General features: G+C 43.3%; 1 protein-coding gene across 6 annotated transcripts in view; it reads right to left on the bottom strand.

Annotated features, from left to right (window-relative positions):
• TIAM2 (TIAM Rac1 associated GEF 2) overlaps positions 1–16011 on the bottom strand; it is a 171009-nt gene extending 154998 nt beyond the window's left edge. For all 6 annotated transcript variants that reach the window (XM_071740617.1, XM_071740615.1, XM_071740620.1 and 3 more), the window contains exon 1: positions 15873–16011. The gene's annotated coding sequence lies outside the window, so the exon portion shown is untranslated. The remainder of the gene's footprint in view (positions 1–15872) is intronic.
• Between the last annotated feature and the right edge of the window lie 1268 nt (positions 16012–17279).

The raw sequence follows: 17279 nt of genomic DNA, 5'->3' as shown, positions 1-17279 counted from the left end.
CGCTAATGGTCTAATAGCACAGTCAATCCTGCCAGTGAAGGGCTGACTCCCAGCAACACAAATTCTGATATCCTGAGTAGCCCAAATTTAAACATGTCTAAGGACAAAGCTCCCATCCTTTATCCCCCAAAACGCCTTGCTCCTTATGATACCTTACTGCAAAGATGTTCATCCTATTACTCAGATTAAACTTGCTACTAAATTTACTACTTCCAATTTTTGCCATTTTTTGAACCTTTGCAGCATCTTAAGTGACAGCTCCTTCTGCAGGAGGGTTACAGCTTTCAGGTATGTCAATTAGTATTTGAGTCTTTTTCCCATGATCATTAACCTAAGCTGTCCCCCATTCACATCTTCATTTACTCCAGTTGAATCAGCCTTCAGTATCTGGTCATCTGTTATTCTTCTACAAGCTCTCCCCAAAATACACACAATGTCCTAAACAACCTAATTTTTCATTTCATTTGCATTTTCATTTGCTATGAACAGCCTGGTGGTCATTATATGCCTTCCCATTCCTGCAGCACCCAGACCTGATGCAGGCTTGCACCCAGACGCAGCCTTACTGTAATAGCAACAGACCAGCATCCCCCTCACCTCAATTTCTGGCAGTCAGTTTATATCCCCATAAAACACCCATTTGTCACACAAGAATATTTCATATCCTATCTCCTCCCTCCCTCTCTTCTAGAGGAGGAATTCCAAGGACCTGCCAGGTATTCTCAGCTTCAGCAGTATGCCTCGCATTCTGCTCCATCTCTTCAACACTTTGATCACCCTGAGGATTTGCAGGGCATCTTCCACGATTTACAAGTACCAATCTTTGTCCTCATCCTTCTCCAGAGCGACCTCATGATACTTCTGAAGAACACACCAGAGACCGTGAGATGCATCCATCCTTTGCCAACCAGTACTGAGGGCTGGGCTCACACACAAAAGGTTCTCTCGAAGCCTCCTCCGAAATGCTTACTGACGCCACAAAATTCATAAAATCTTTTCCATTACCAGTGGTAGCAGGCGAAATCCGAGGCAGCAAAAAGGATCTGTGGCTTTATAATATGCTACTCAAAATATCTGCTGATGGTCATAAGACAGAAAGAATAAGCCAAAAAAGCTGTATGATGTAGTCAGTTGGCAACTGGGGAAAATTGCATACAAAATGAAATGTGTTCAGCACTGTAAAAGCAGGGCTGTGGGAAATTGTTGGTTCTCCATATAAGGATCCAATATTTTTTCAATTTGCCAGCATAGCATAAAGCACATAAAATCTTAAAATAAAATTTTAAATGTTAACGATGAAGAACATGTTTGACAATATTTCTTAAGAATGTTAATTCTGTACACCCGTGAGTCCCACTTTTACAATTTGCAGCCAGCCTAAATGAAAAGTTTTGTTTTTTTTTTAATTCTCCATATAAAAAGTCAACCACCTTTTTAATTGAGAGTTGGAAAAGTGTAATTGCAAATTACTAACCTCAATGCACTCATTAGTGACAAATCCTAACCCCAGTTAAACACAGCCCTAATAGGATTAAAGCAGTATGCAGGATGATGTATGCAGCCCTGGTATGTAAGAAAAGCCAAAGAAAAATCTGGATTCATCCAAAGAGAAGGGATCAGAGAGAAAGCTTTGCGAGCAGTAGCAGCTTGGTGTCCAAGATCCACATACACCCTTCACTGTACCTCCCTTCATTTCTGGAGCTAACAAATGCCACTCACCAGCACCCTAAAAACCACAGGAGCTGGGAGCATGCCTCACTGTCATTGGGGATCCCAATGTTGGGCCCAGAAGCTTCAGGGTCACCCAAACTCCTGCAGGAAGGAAGTGGGCAACAGCATGCCACATGCCTCACAACAGAGTTTTGCAGAACAAAGTCATCCTTCCCAGGTTTTCAAAGGTTCTTCAGCACTCCCCCCACTTAACAAAACCCTTCAACAGGTGGGCAGTTTCATTTACCACAGCTACAAAACCTACATGTACAGATAATAAGGCCCCAGGCTGAGTTTTATGGTTTCAAGGTCTTTCTGTGAGCACCAAATTCATTAAGCACGAGATTCTCTATTGATCACATGCCACTAGCTGCAAATCTAAGAAGGTTTAGGAGAGTAAATAGTTTTTTCCCAAGTCAGTTGTAGATGGCTTCCTAAATTGTCTCCAGATCCTTTCCAGACAGCAGAATGGAAATAATTAGAAGTGGTTGGAAAATGGAATTTTTGTCCTGGGGGGAAAGTTTAATAGCCCTCTACTTATTTTTATCCTGACATGGGCCAAAGTGTAAAAACCTTAAAACATTGAACAGAGTAAAATACTGCAATGTAGTCTAATATACACTGAAACAGCATCCTGAACACATTTTGCTGCTAGAGAAGAAGTCAAACAGAAAGCACCCTGAGCTCAACTACCCCTGTGCCAGCTGAAGGTGAGGGGTATGAGACCTGACAGGAGCTGTGACACACGAGCGCACCCAGGATGAGAGGATGAGGAGCCATGGCAGAGAAGCTCTCGATACTTGAGGGTGACCTGCAGCACCAGGGAATGTTGACAAACAGTGCTAAGGGACAGGACAGGGGTCTGGGCCAGGGGCCATGTGAGCCACATGGAAGGGCTGGACAGGTTACACACACAAAGGGCACTTTCCAGATTTGCCAGTGCACTCCCAAAGGGACACAGCTCTGGGCTGCTCCCCTGCCCCAACACACAAAGTCACATTCAAAGCCTGGGAAGAAACCAGGGGACCACTGCAAATGCCCATGGACAAAGATTCTCTCCTCCAGCAATGGGAGCAGCCCAAGTCACACTACTGAGTGAGGAGGACCAGGAGAGGGTGGCACTGTCTGGGGAAGGCTGACCGGGACAGGACCCAGGCAGCTTCCTCCACAGCTACAGCACCTCCCCATCCCAATGCAACCAGCAGAAGGATGACCCATTCCTCCCATGGTCACACTACCAGCCCACACAAATGACTTAAGTTTCCTCCCCAGGATACTTTCTGCCTCCTCAAGACCCCATGGTAGTCACTAGCACTGCTCACACAAGCTCTTCACAAACCTTTCTCCTCCTCTCACTTTGGGTGGAAGAAAGGAGGACATAGGGAACCACATTTGATCACCACTCCCTTCTTAATCTTCAGAAGACAAATTTACACACTCTGGAGGTTTGGGTGAAGAGGTTCCCCCCATTTTAAAACAAACCTATGTTTCAGATGTGGTTCATCTTAATATTTCCTGCTGCTTACTATGTAGGCAACACTCACTGCATACACATCAACTTCTCCAGAGTAGTCACAGAGATGGAAGCCAAGATGCCGTGGGGAAATCTGCATAGAAGCGATCTATAAAAGTTGTACACAAATGTGGAACAAGAGTAGAGGGGGGTGTTCACCTTCAACACCTAAGGAGAGGAAGAAGATATATATGGGGAACAGGAGGGAAGATATCACAATGCCTTCTGCTGTCTAACCAGAGATACACTGCTGAACCAAGGACCTCAGTAGCCCTAGAGCCAGGTAAACTCTTTCTTCCTGACACCATGGAGATGGTTGCTTCATGCAAGTCATCCAAGATGCCTCATAGGAAAACCTTCAGTTCCGTCTCTCTGATAGGAGTCTTCTGTGCAGCTGTTTAGCTAATGGAGCATGGAAACCTGAGCAAATTCTGCATAACCTGATTTTTAATTTCAGCAAAATGCCCTTGACAAGTACTTCTCATGAAGGTAAGAGCTCTGTCTGTAACTTGCTCTAAGCCACCATTCCCTCAATGCAACTTTCCACCTCCATCTTAGGAGGTCTCTTTGGTGTTTCTTCTTCTTCAGATTATCTAGAAAACATTTCCAGAAGAAAGTGCAACATGCCACCCAAGCACAGCTGAAGCAGACAAGGCCCAAAGTACAAGATGGCTAGACACGGACACCAGAAAAAGTGGTTATACCATTGCACTTTTCTCCAAAAGCTCTCTCCAAGCCACACCAAGGTAGCAGGTGAGACAAAGTAGCCCTTGGTTGCAGATGGTTAAGCAAGTGCTTTGCCTCACATGGAAAAGCATCTTCCCACATGGAAACGCTCCTTCCAAATAGCTTTATACTCAAGACTTCCAAGTCTGTGAGTACAGACCTCAAAGAAGGTCTAATAGAGAAGGTGAAACACACTCCAGAAAATATCACTTAGTGTTTTGGATTTAGATGGCCACGACAGGAAGAACTAATTGCTGTTTCTTTTAATATTTCTACAGTGATGCAAACTTTGAAACCCTACAATAAAATTTTTTTGAAAAATCAATTAACAAACTCAAAGGCTGTCAAGGAAAGGCAAGATACTAAATGATGCCAGTTTCCTTTCATCAGAAATGCAGGACAAGCCTATAGGTTATGAGCTGACAGGTTCAAACTTGCTCTGAACAGACACAAGCAATCCCTGCCCGCACTTGGAGATAACCAAAAGCCTTTTGAAGGGTTAGGATGGCTCTGGGCCAAACTAATAAACTGTTTAGCTGCAGGGACATCACCTTTAGCTTTGTGCCATTACCCTGGGCTCAGCACATGCTGGCAATGTTCACAGCACCTCATGCTGGCTCAAAACACAGGCAGGATTTATTCCTGGCTGCCTTTACCACAATACGCAGAAGGAGCTGTTGTCGTGCTCACAGCTTTGTCTTCAAGCCTGGACTTCACTCTTGGGGCCATTCATACCTATTTTTTGCATTATCAACCTTGAAAAAAAAAAAACCCAAACCAAAAACCAACCAAACAAAAACCAACAGCCAACCACATTTCAGGGCAGTTTTTGACTGAAATGTCAACGTTTCATCACAGAAACAAAGTTTTTCACCTGATGATGATGAAAGGTATTGCAGTGAGATGCCAACTAAACCAATACTTGACTCTAGCTTTGAATGACAGTGTTTTACACAAGCCTTTCTATTGAAAATTAGGAATTCACACATTTATGTGAGACTTCTTACACAAAACAGTATTTTTATTCAAGTGTTTCTTCAGAAATACTTCCTCAACAACACATTCCCAAACAGCACATTGGTCAGTGGCTTGGGTTCGGGAGCAGTTGAAGTGATGATGATACTCATACCATGTTTAGGGCAGATAGGCCTGCCAGGCTTCTATCCAGTTTTAAGACTTAAAGCCTTTGAAAGCCCTTTTGTCTGGTCTTTGACTAAAAAAATGACATCGCTAGGGACAGAGAGAGGGGTATGGGAGTGCAAAACCAAAGCATTTATTCTTAACACTGCTCCAGAAATATCCTCTGCTAAATGTGTAACAGATGCATGTTCCTCATTAAAAAAAAGTGTTGCTATACATTATGTCTTGGCTGTAGACAGATTCTGGCAAAGCCTGATACACTGTGGACATATAATTCATGTGTATAGTATGTGAACTCTGTACTCTAATTCTCAACCTGCTGAGGTCCTGTCATGGATCTTGGGTCATGGAAACAGGAGTGAAGGAAAAAAACAGACAGAAGCAGAGGATCAACAACTGAGAAAACAACCATTGAAAGCTTCTGAACATACTTTTTCCAACACCATCCCCAGGCACCCAGCTTTCATTCCCACATGTGTCATGAACTGAAAAACAAGCACCAATTCCAGCTACCTTTGAAAACAAAAAGAAATCATCGCGTTGTGATCGTTTCGTTCCTTGAGTCATCTCTCACCTTTTGTTGAAATTTAACATTGGGGTTCCTGGAAAGGTAGGTCCTAATGATGAATTACAATATTTTTTTGGCTGATTGGTGCTTAAAACCAGCCCATGCTAAGCACAACTTTGTAACCCACAGGGAGACCCTAATTTTTTTCCCTTGCCTGGTATTCAGACTCCCATTTAATTACTGGTTACTTAGATTTATAGGCAGATTTGCTAAAAACAGTGACTCTCTGTGTGCAGACAATAACCTTTTGATGGTTATGGTAGTAAAACTGAAATTCCTATGTAAACAGGACCAAATTTTAAAAGTAGCTGGTGTAGCTCTATAATGAAATTGGCAGCACTGTGTGGGTACTTTGTCTTGGAGAATGCTAAATGGTGCATAGCCAGCATTTGCTCCATAAACTGTCAAACAAGAGAACCACAACTGTTGGGTGATTTGTTTTTCTAATGTAGTTCTCTGCTATGGGAAATGTCTTTTCCATGACCAAATGCAGAAGCTGTCAGGATCCAAAAGAAATACAGGGGAGAAAGGTGATGTCTAGAAGGTGTGTCCCAGCAGAGTAAAAAGGTGAAAAAAAAACATTTTTCTCAAGGACACAAGTTGGGCAGTGTTACGAAAAAAAGCACATTGCTTAGGAAAGAACTTCTTTAAAGATACTATCATTAATTACTGAGCATCAATTATGCTACTAGAACACTCAAATCTTTCTTTTCTATTACTAGGAAGTACTGATGATAAAATTATGTACTTCAATAGAAAAAGTAAGCACCACCATGGACATCTGGCAGCTTTCTTCTGTGGGCCTTCTACTATTTTACAAAATGAAGCAAATCTCATGACCTTTGGAAAGGTAGAAAAGACTTAGACCCATCTTCGATTTTTGTAGAAACATTCTGCAGCAAGTACTTGATATGTGAGCTACATCTCAACAAATAAAGCACTACATAAGCATTGATCCTAAGTTCCCTATTTCGTTCAATATTCCTTTTGTTATTTAATTGTAGTTTTATGCCTGTCCCAGAAAAACAAACAAACAAACAAACAAACAAAAGTGGTTTTGTTCACAATAACAAAGAGTAGGTAAAATAAGTCTTTTTTTTCTGATGACAGATGTTCCCAATACAGAGCTTAAAACCAACCAATATGGAATAACCTTATTTCAGATAGATGCTCTGGTGCAACCTCTCTATAATGGAAAAAAGCGGCACAGCTCTCCTTTTTCCTACTTCTGTTTGTACCAAACAAAAATTTAAAAATCTAGATTTCATCATCTGCATTCACACCTCATCTGACCCGATCCTTAGGAAGATGTATTATGTTCATATATTTCTGATGGTTATTACGGGGTTGATTCTGGAGAAGCAATCAGATACGCAATATTTTTAATGGGATTTAAGTGTCAACAATACCCAGTGAAATAATCAAGGCGACACTGGGCAGACTGCAAGGCTCCTCTGTATGCGTAGACACTTCCCAATGGTGCAACTGCAGCTGTTGGTTAATAAGGCTTTGCTGCTATCTATTGCACACTTTCAAGTGGCTGATGTAACAGTTAGATGCCCACTACCCTACAATTTCACTGCTGCTGCCAGCCTAGGAACTGGTTGTTCATAACAAGAGCAGAGGTAGGACAGGACTGCTGCGAGCAATCTGAGAGCTATTAGCAGTAATATGCCAACTGCAACAAATCTGCTCGCCGAGAAGGCAGTGTCCACACACATCAGTAGCCTACACTGTGACTGCCAAGAAGTGAAGCTCACATCATTTTATGTCCTTGAAACATCAACTTAATGGTAAATTTTAAAACAATAGTTTTATCACTTTGCCAGTCATAAGACAAATCTTAGTCTCAGTAATGCTGTGTTGCCCTTGACCTGGCCCGAGAGAACTAAGTCACAGATGCAGAGGAAACCAGAAGCCTACAGAGTAATTACAAAAAATAAAAATCATAGCCACAGTATGACATGATAAAACCCTGTTCAATCCCCATTACCAATTGCAATCTATGTTATCCGTGGGGGATACTTCTAGAGCTGCCTGGCAGCAGCATCTTTAATCAAATGTCCAATGCATTGCTGGAATTATACCTAACAGAGGGGAGAGTATTGCAAGTGTTGTGCAGATATTTTCTTTTATTGCCGTTAACTACTGGATTGTGATGCAACTTAAAATTTGCCCCCTAATTCAGAACTCCATGAACCCAATGTGCTTAGTTAAGGCAAAGGTTTTTTACTTTCAGCGACAAAAATTATACTCTTATTTTAAAAACAAGAACATACAAAAACAAACAAAACAAACAAACACAACAACAAAAAACCCCAAAACAAAACAGAAAAAAACCCCAAACACCCCACACACGCAGCAAGGGAGGAAAAAAGATTCATAGCAAGACCCAAGACCACAAACATGAGGTCATAAACAGACAAAGAGGGAGCTAAAAAATATATGGTGTATAATTACACTATTTAAAAAAACACCCCAATCTTATAATTATTTATAACAACTTAGCTTTTAGGTTGGTATTTTGCTTTGTGATAATGAAAGAGCATAACAGCACTTAGCATCATTTAACATCTTTCTGTATGAGAAGGATTTTATACCTACAATGTACTAACAGGGACCATAGTTACGTGAATAAATAGCTAGACTGAAATTATTGTTGTTAGGTGATGCTGATTCATTTTGTCAGTGAAAATGAATCTCAAACAAGCAGCACTGTGTCTGTTCCACCACTGGTTTCTGGTTTCAGCACCAGTACTACCACAACTGGAACTTCAAAGCGTGCATGCAAAAAGTGTGATGCAGATAATGAACAAATGTGTTCCTCCTACAGAAATAACTGCTGCCATTTTTGAGTCAAAGTCTTAGAAAAACTCATGGGGCTTCCAGCAACAATATGTCTTCTGGCTTGTATGAAAACAGCAGGCTAAGAATTTCCTTTCCTTTATTGGCATTTCCCTCAAAAGGTAATGATGAGCTGAAGAAAAGATGGAGAATAAAAAGCAGGAGCAAGTATCTCCTATCTACTGTACTTTCCCACCTGCCGAGTGAATACAGTAAGACCAGAGGGGACTACATGCTGAGCCCATCCATTTGATTGGTAACAGGAAACAAAAGCTCACAGATGGGGAAACCCTTTGAACTGGATCCGATTATGCCTCCTGGCAAACAGCAGGATGGAGGTAAACATCAGCCTCCATGCATCTTGCATGGAAGAAGAATGCAGATCAAATTAATAAGACCCTCTGTAACAACGAGTATGGTTTTAGAAAGATCACGTTAGGGCCAAGCAAAACCCAGTATAGGCAACGCATTCACTGAGGACTTCCAACTTAATTAGTTAGACTGAAATGCTTGAAGCCAAGTAATGTGTTACTTACCTGAAAACTTGAAGAACTTTAAGCAAGTATTCTCCCCCTCAAGACATGATAAGGGGGAATATATACAAAATACTTTAGCTCAAATAAAATATCCCTGTTGGTTTAAAACCACAGAGAAAAAGTAAATTATTTTAATATTCTTTTTTTCAAACAAGATGCCTTGCAGTACGTTGGTAAAGCTTGAAAGCTTATAATTACTTAACAAGCTTTGTGTTCCAAACAATGGTATCTTAATGGTTCAAGTTTCTCTTCTTTCTGCTGTCATATACACAATGATCACACAAGTTAATTACAGGGAGTTAACACTGCCAAATATCTCATGCTAAAATTGTGATATAGGTATATTAGACATCATGACAATTATACACTAATTATTAGTACCACTACCATGCTAATGTGTGAGCTCACTGTATCCATGGGCAGGTGGCATCTACAGGCAAACGAGATAAAATCTGCATCAATTGGCCTAAAACAATGATCTGCAGAGATAGTGCAGCAACAGCAGCATCAGGTCCAGATCTGTACTAAGTCTTTCTGCAGTAGACTGGTTTCTTGAACTAGAGTGAGAAGTGTCCCATTTTTCATAGAGCTGCATTCAGTGTTTCCTTTTATATGCTATTTTATGAATATTGTGGTGTTTCATACAGGGAACTAATTGTGCATGTAGTTAATGCACATAAACATTACTTCTACCTCTAAAGAGATACCATTTTTAAGAGCATTTTCAAGTGACTAATACAAAAATAAACCGGCAATTTAAACTTAACAGCATCAACTGAAGAAGACATGTCAGCATGTAAGTATCCAAACTCTTCACAGTGTCCCTGCAGAACAAGACTATAACTCATTTTTATATTCAGAGAAGATGCACAGGGCCTTTCGAATAAAGATGATGTAATCTAAATGATTTAATTAGAATAATATGCGCTAGTCCTTGGCCACTGTCTCGCTATAAAGGAGGAATTTCCTCTGGGCAGGCACTGCACACCAGCCAAGCTGCGACTGATTTTCCCAGCTCCAGAAAATGTAGTCTTGTTTCTCATTCCCGTAAGACACCAGAAGGGTCTGGTAACTTCTTTGACGTGTTTCCTCTGTTCTCTAAGTCTAAATCCATTCTAGCAGTGCAAGGAAAACAGAAGCAGTTGTTACCATGACACAGTTTACCACATTAACAAGAGCTACTGAAAAGCGTGCACCTTTGAACTAACTTCTGATTTACTTTCCAAATAAAAACTAAAAGTCCATTTCTTTTCCCAAGATGGGTTTTCTTCTTTAATTAAGAGACTTCAAAATCTGAATCTCTTTTTCTGGAGAAGGTATGGAAGAAAAAGACAAGACAGACCTTATTGCCACCCAAAATTTATCTCGAAGTCTATAATTTGTAAACATTGGTTTCTCTAAAACTGAATACCAATTAAAAAAAAAATTACAGTAGAAAACTATTTTATACAACCTTTCCTCTACAGCACTTAAACATTGAGAGTGACAAAGTTAAATTCAATTATTCAGTGTATTTCACTTCTAAAAAGCAGTAAGAAAGGAAAACAAGCAATAAGAACAGTTTTCTTGCTTTTAGTTTTCATTAATGATTCAGAGATATTAATTTCTTTGCACACAAGAGAAGAAGTTACTGACTTGCGTATGTAACAAACTTCTGCAACTGACTTCAGTGGAATCCCAATTAATACCCACAAAGAGAACATTTGTCTTCTTCTTAACTGGAGATAAGACGTTCCCTTCTAAATTGCATCCTAGAAACATTTGACTAAAACTATTTTCCTCCAGGCAAAAAGTAAACATCTATAAACATTTTATACTAACACTGCAAAGCAAAAAAATAGACTAAGCACTAATAACATGCACTTTTTTTTTTTCCTTCATCACATTTATAAGAAACAGGCAGCGATGCACGCCACAAGGCTGGGATCTAATCAGACACAGTAAGGCCCTGTCTAGACAGGCAAAAGTTATCACAATCGGTTACCCTGGCTGAAGAACTCCATTAAGATGCAGGCCAGCAAGTAAGAAACCACATTAGCAAATGACCCAGCACAACCCAGGCAACAGGGCAGCCAAGGGGCCTCCGGGCACCTTCAAAATCAAGGCTCTCCTCGGATGACTGGCACGCTGGCATGTCACAGCAGGGTTTATTTGTCACTTTGACACAATACCAACACGTGAGCAGGGGGCGACTGCATAACCCCGTGGCTCTCACCCAGTGTCACAGCATCAGGCAGAGAAAAGGAGGTCCACAGGTGAGCAAAGACAAGAGGGCACGGTCTCAAGTTGTGCTGGGGGAGGTTTAGGTTGGACATTAGGAAGAATTTCTTTACCGAGAGGGTGATCAAGCATTGGAATGGGCTGCCCCGGGAAGTAGTGGATTCTCCATCCCTGGAGATATTTAAAAAGAGACTGGATGTGGCACTCAGTGCCATGGGCTGGTAACTACAGCGGTAGTGGATCAAGGGTTGGACTTGATGATCTCTGAGGTCCCTTCCAACCCAGCCAATTCTATGATTCTATGAAAGAGGATCCAGAGTGCTATTCCATTCTGCTGGCATGAGCTGATGCAGTCCCAACTGCACGGTACCAAGTGCCCACAACAGAGAAGAAGACACTGTTCTAATCAGCAGGTGAGCAGCTGCTGAGAGTTTCATTCTCACCCTTCATCCCTTGGAATGACACCGCTTTTGTTTGCAGAAAAACATGCTTCTCTGATGTTTGGGATATAAGAACATACATCCTAGAAACAAGTTATCCTATGCTAAAGAAGAAAGAAAAACCAAACAACAAACCATGAAAGGAATGAAGAATTAAAGATGAGTGATAAGAATTACTTCTAAAGCAAAGCGAGCTTGCTTCCTTTGCTGTGATCTTCCCTATGACCTCAAAAATTTTAAGGCTTGTCAATATCACCTGCTTGATTTGCAAACTGCCTATCACAGCATATTTGATTCAGTGGTGAAAGGGATTTAAAAAATAAAAAAAACACCATGTAATTTATTTATTAGTATTATTCTGTTACTCTTTTTCAAAGAACTGATTTTAAAATAAACAGACGATTCTGAAGAGACAAAGGAGGAAATGAGATCACCTAAGAAATTGTTATCTCAAAGTCTATAGACAGTAGGAGCACTTCTACTTCCAGACACTCCAATATTTAATCATGGCCACAAGAAGTAGAAATAAAGCCCAGAAAAGTGCTCATATTTTAATTGCCAACAAATGCAAGACCCATCTGCAGCTATGCTACCCCAGGAACCAAACTATAAGTTTTACAACTGCTGTTAAAGATCTCACAATCCATTTGCTGGAGAGGAGTAAGCATTTACTTCTGTGGTTACACAATATGACATATACGCTTTTGGAAGGGGAAAGGAAGCTATAAACTAGCCACAATCCACCAGGGAAAATCTTTTGTCTTTGAATCAAGAACAGGCTTCACAATAAATTCCTTCACTATTGTATTATATAATCTCATTGGTAGCATTTGTCCAAAATTTTCCAGTGCATTACTGCGTGTCACTCCAATGAAGTTTATAGAGGGGGAAAGAAAATCTCTCAGAGAATTTGACAGTAGATCCAAAGTGCTGCAACTTTTCCGCTACATTATTATTATCATTATTACATTTTCAGAAACAATGCACTTCACTTTGGCAGCGTTAGAATTCATCTTTGGCTCTAAGTGGTGCAGCAACCATACCAATCTGTGTGTTTCAAAGCAGCATGAAGGATCCTTACTAATTTGCCTGTGCATTATCAAACACAAGATCAAAATCACATTTATCAGACAGTGCAGGGATCTCACTAGAGCGCTCCCCACATCACCTCTGCAGGCACCTCATTGCAGGTGAGTCAGTGAGGGAGATCTTTGGCAGTTTTTGGTGGTTAAGATCATAAGCTGGGAACGGAAGAGCTCAGATCTGGCACAAATGCAGGTTTTGAAAGTACATATGCTACTAAAAACACACAAACAAAAAAATGAGTCCTTTAACCAACTCATGGTCAGCCCTGTGATCAGCAGCACCATATTTCAATACCATCAGGCTCTTCATGCAAACATATGGCCACTGTCTCTTCTGTAGGCAGCAAGCAACAAGAACTAATTGTCATTTGCACTTGCAGCAACAGTTACTACTTCCCAACAGTCTGAATATTTACAGAGAAAGTGAGTGCTCCCCAGGACTTCAGCAACAAATCTGTATCTTTTGCCAGCTTTTCAAGTGACTGCAACAAGGGGAATGGAAAGAGCAACTGCACTATCAATATCATCTAAAACCGCACTGCCACTACAAGGGGTTGTCTCACAGTACCCTCCATCCCTGGCCATGGATTCCCATCTCCTGTCTTCAGCCCACCCTATGACAAATGTTGAAACAGCAGCAATCCAGTCAGTATAATAATGGTTTTTCCTCCTGTGAGAACTTCTTTTCAACCCAGTCACTGGCCTGATCTGATGAAAAGCCTGCACGAGTGATATGTTGGGATCATGTCAACAAGGGAGGGAAAGACTGAATTCCCCATTTTTGGCTGGAGCAAGGACTTTGCTGCCTTACCCTAGGAGCCAGTTTCTACTTTTCAACCAGCTCCAGGACTGAGAAACACACAGCTTATTTCACCTGACAAACCAGCACCCAATGCTGTCACTAGCCCATGTGATAATTGCTTATTACTACAAGCGTCATGACAGACTGTAAAACTTCTGGCTCACTCTCTCCATTTAGTGCTAGACACCGTGCAAAAAGCTGTAAGAGCTTACAAACACACACTTTTCATAAAACCCTGCACATTGTGCTGTGCTATCTGCGGTGTTTACTGTCGTCCAAAGCAACAATTATGCAAACACTTGGGCACTTGCTTCATTTTTCTAGTACAAACTACTCCATTAGGCTTAATGGATTAATTTGCAAAGGCTCATTTTTACCCAGGGAAGGAAGGCTCCCAGGGGAGACATGGAGCAGGAGAGGCAGCTTGGAGCAGCCACAGCCACAATGCAGCTCCAAAAGCAGTTTTGGCGGTGGTATCAAGTTTTGCCAGCTTAAAAAAGCAGCATTACCTTCCTGACAATTTCTTTCCTCTTCTCTTACCCCCCAGTGAACCAAATAATGGAACTGATCCAGGTTAAAATTAAATCTGGATTTCACTCAGTGCCTAGATCTAGTTCACCGCAGGGCAGCATCAGCGTTCATGCAGGTATGAAAGGGGAAAAGAGGCAGAGATAGGCAGGGGCTGCCAGGGTGACACAAGGTTATGCCAGTTTAAACCACCCAAAGTACAACCTTACTTAGACACTGTAGTTTCAGCCCTTCTACACTCATCTGACCATCACGGACAGTGGAGCAATAAGCTTGGTCCTCTCCTTCCTGCCCTACAATAAGGATCAGCAGCTCTCCCGGACCTCCCCCTGGGAAGCCAAACCAGCAAAAAAATCCTGCAAAAACTGCTCAGACTGGGCAAGGTTTTTGCTTCATCGGCTCCCAGAGCTGGGAACTGCCGCAAGGGAGAGGGTGTGATGGGACCATAGCAACTCATCCTAACACAGAAGCATCCAGATCAAGATATCTGTATTTCCCCCAACTACAGAGAGCAAAGCCTCTCTGAGGCCAGCCAATGTCTCCCATGGGTATCAGACACAGAAGTAAGCCCAAATACATAGAGAAACATTTGTAGGATTTTGAGGCTCATTCATGCACTCATGTCAACAACTTAAAAGGACATTACTGTAAATTAAGTTAGATTAAAAAGGGTCATGCAAAGTACTGGTTTCTTTACACATTCTTCCCATATACAAAGATCCCAACGGCTCCAGTGGGATTTTCTTGTATTCTTTACTGCATACATACATTCCCATACTGAAATGGGATTTTCTTCACTTAAAGACGATTAAAGAAAATGACCACTAATCCCACTATTAACTTAAAACAAGATGTTAAATTAATGTCAGTGGGAGCCCAGGGTGTGCTGGGAACCCAGCATAGCACCCTTGGGAGGTCTCTTGGGAAATGACAAAAGTCCTGCCGACATATAAAACGGAAAAATTTACTCCATGTTATTAAAACTCGGTACAAAAATGGACTTCATCAAGCTGTCTTCAAGAGACTTCGAACTACTTCTGAAAGCCTGACCTTCTAAAATTCGCGTTGCTAACTACGCTATTCCCCTCTGTACCTCTAGCTCCCCCAATCATCCTTAAACCGAGATCTACCACAGCAAATATTTTCATTTCGCTAATTTTTTTAACTGCTTTTTCTCAAACTGCTGAGCCCTGTGTTGCAACGACTACCCCTGATGGAGTAAGGTTTCCCAGTAAATCCCCATTAGAGAACTGGGAGCGGGCACTCAGGCATCCGGCAGCCCCAGACTAGCAGCCAGGGTGCTGGGAGAAGCCCCGATGCCCGGGTGTCGCTGATGGGCACCGGCCGCCACAGATGGGGCAGGGAGAGCGCCCGGAGACGGGGACCCCGGCGGCCCCGCTGCCGCTGCCCGCAGCCCCCCCGCAGCCCCTCTCGCTGCCGGGCTCGGGCGGTCCGCCCCTGTAGGCGGCTCAGGGCAGGCTCCGCGGCTGAGCGCTGCGCGGGGTGCGGATCCTTGCGCGGCCGCGGCAGCTCTTTGTTCAGCGGCACCAGAGGCCGGAGCGGCCGCGCCCCGCGAAACAGGGCAAGGAGCAGCTCAGCCCCAGGAGCACCGGGAGCCTGAGGAACAAGACCCCGTTCCGCAGCTGCGGAGCCGCCCGCTCCCGGCCGCATAGACTAACAGCAGGTTTCACTACACACAGACAGACTCGGTAGCCCCCGCCGGCGCTGGCAACCCGCCGCCCGGCCGCCCCCTGCCTTACCTGTCCGCGGGTGCGCAGCGCCGCGGACCCGAGGACTTTGTCCCGCACCCTCCGCAGCGCCCCCGACTCCCGGCTCCCGGCGGAGAAGTTTCTGCCTCTACTTCGCTCCTCGCACCAACGCCGGAGCTTCCCCCGCCCGCCCCCTCCGTTCCGTCCCCTCCCTCCCGTCAGGGGCGGTGGCGTCCCGGAGAGCAGCCTGACCCCGCCCCGCGGCTCCCCCTGCCCGGGCCGCCGCCGCGGAGGTTCCGCACGCCGGGGACCGGCAGCGGGGCTGAAGGTATGGCCCGGCAAGCAGTGAGGCTGCCGGGCTGGAAGATGTTCCCGCCCCGGCAGTGCGCAGGGCAGGGCTAAGGGTGTCCACCTATACCCGCTGGGTCGCGGCAAAGGGTGCAGGATCTAAGCACCCCAATCCGCCCCCCTATGCCAGAGCAAAGCCCCTTGGGGTTTAGTCTTCGTTTTACAAACTTAAGAACTTACTGCCAAGTTACCCACCCAGTTAATACAGCACCAGGAGAAATGAAACCCAAGAGGAACCTCACACCTCTTGGGTTTTCCCCCGCAGAAGGCTTGAAAGGAAGAGAAACCACCTGGAAGAGCCCTTCCGAGAGGGGCTCCGGAGCAAAACGAACGGGAAAGGGAACGGCTCCGGCACCACAGTCGCGATCCGGGCAGCTGCTTGGGGAAGCTGAGGGCAGGCCCTGACCCCGCGCAGCTGGGGCGTAAGAGCAGAGAGGAGCAGGCACCCTGTCTACAACTACCTCCTGCGCTCAGTTCTTCTGATGTATTTATTACTATTATTGCACCGTGCAAGCACAGTTCACTTGCATGTTATATTATATAATTAACCTTTGTTTTGTTGTCAGCCCTGTCATTCTCTCCCCCGGGCAGTTGCGAGCTTGGGGAGAAAGGCTTTATTTTAGGACAGTCAGTTGTTGGGATTTTTTTCCCCTGACCAAATTATTGTTTGGTTTGATTTGGTTTTGTTTACTGATTTCCAGTTTAAAAAACACCTACTAAAAGTTTTACTTATCTGCTCTACTATGCACTTTTGAGTTCTAATCCTGCTTTGAGAGACCTGACTTCCTGTCGCCCTTTCCAGATTACTCACCCAGCATATGTAACAGGAGAAATGCAAGAGTGTAAAGGAACAATGTGTTTCTCATCAAAAGAATAGCATGGACGTTTTGGTGGTCCTTTGTTCCAGATAGTCCATACCACAGCCACCCCTTAAAGTTTTGCCTCCTCCCAAGGAAGTCTATACCTATCTGCAGAGGCGCCCATTGCATCAGAGTAGGAAAAGTGAGTGGAAGTGAATCTCTATGGGAGGCTAAAGTGAGAAGCAGAAGACATGTTCACAGTAGACTATATACTATATACTATGTTAGACTATATACTATGTTAGTTGGA

The sequence above is a fragment of the Heliangelus exortis genome, chromosome 3 (assembly GCF_036169615.1).
Source record: "Heliangelus exortis chromosome 3, bHelExo1.hap1, whole genome shotgun sequence".
NCBI lineage: Eukaryota > Metazoa > Chordata > Aves > Apodiformes > Trochilidae > Heliangelus > Heliangelus exortis.
This window is presented reverse-complemented; position numbering and strand designations above follow the sequence as displayed.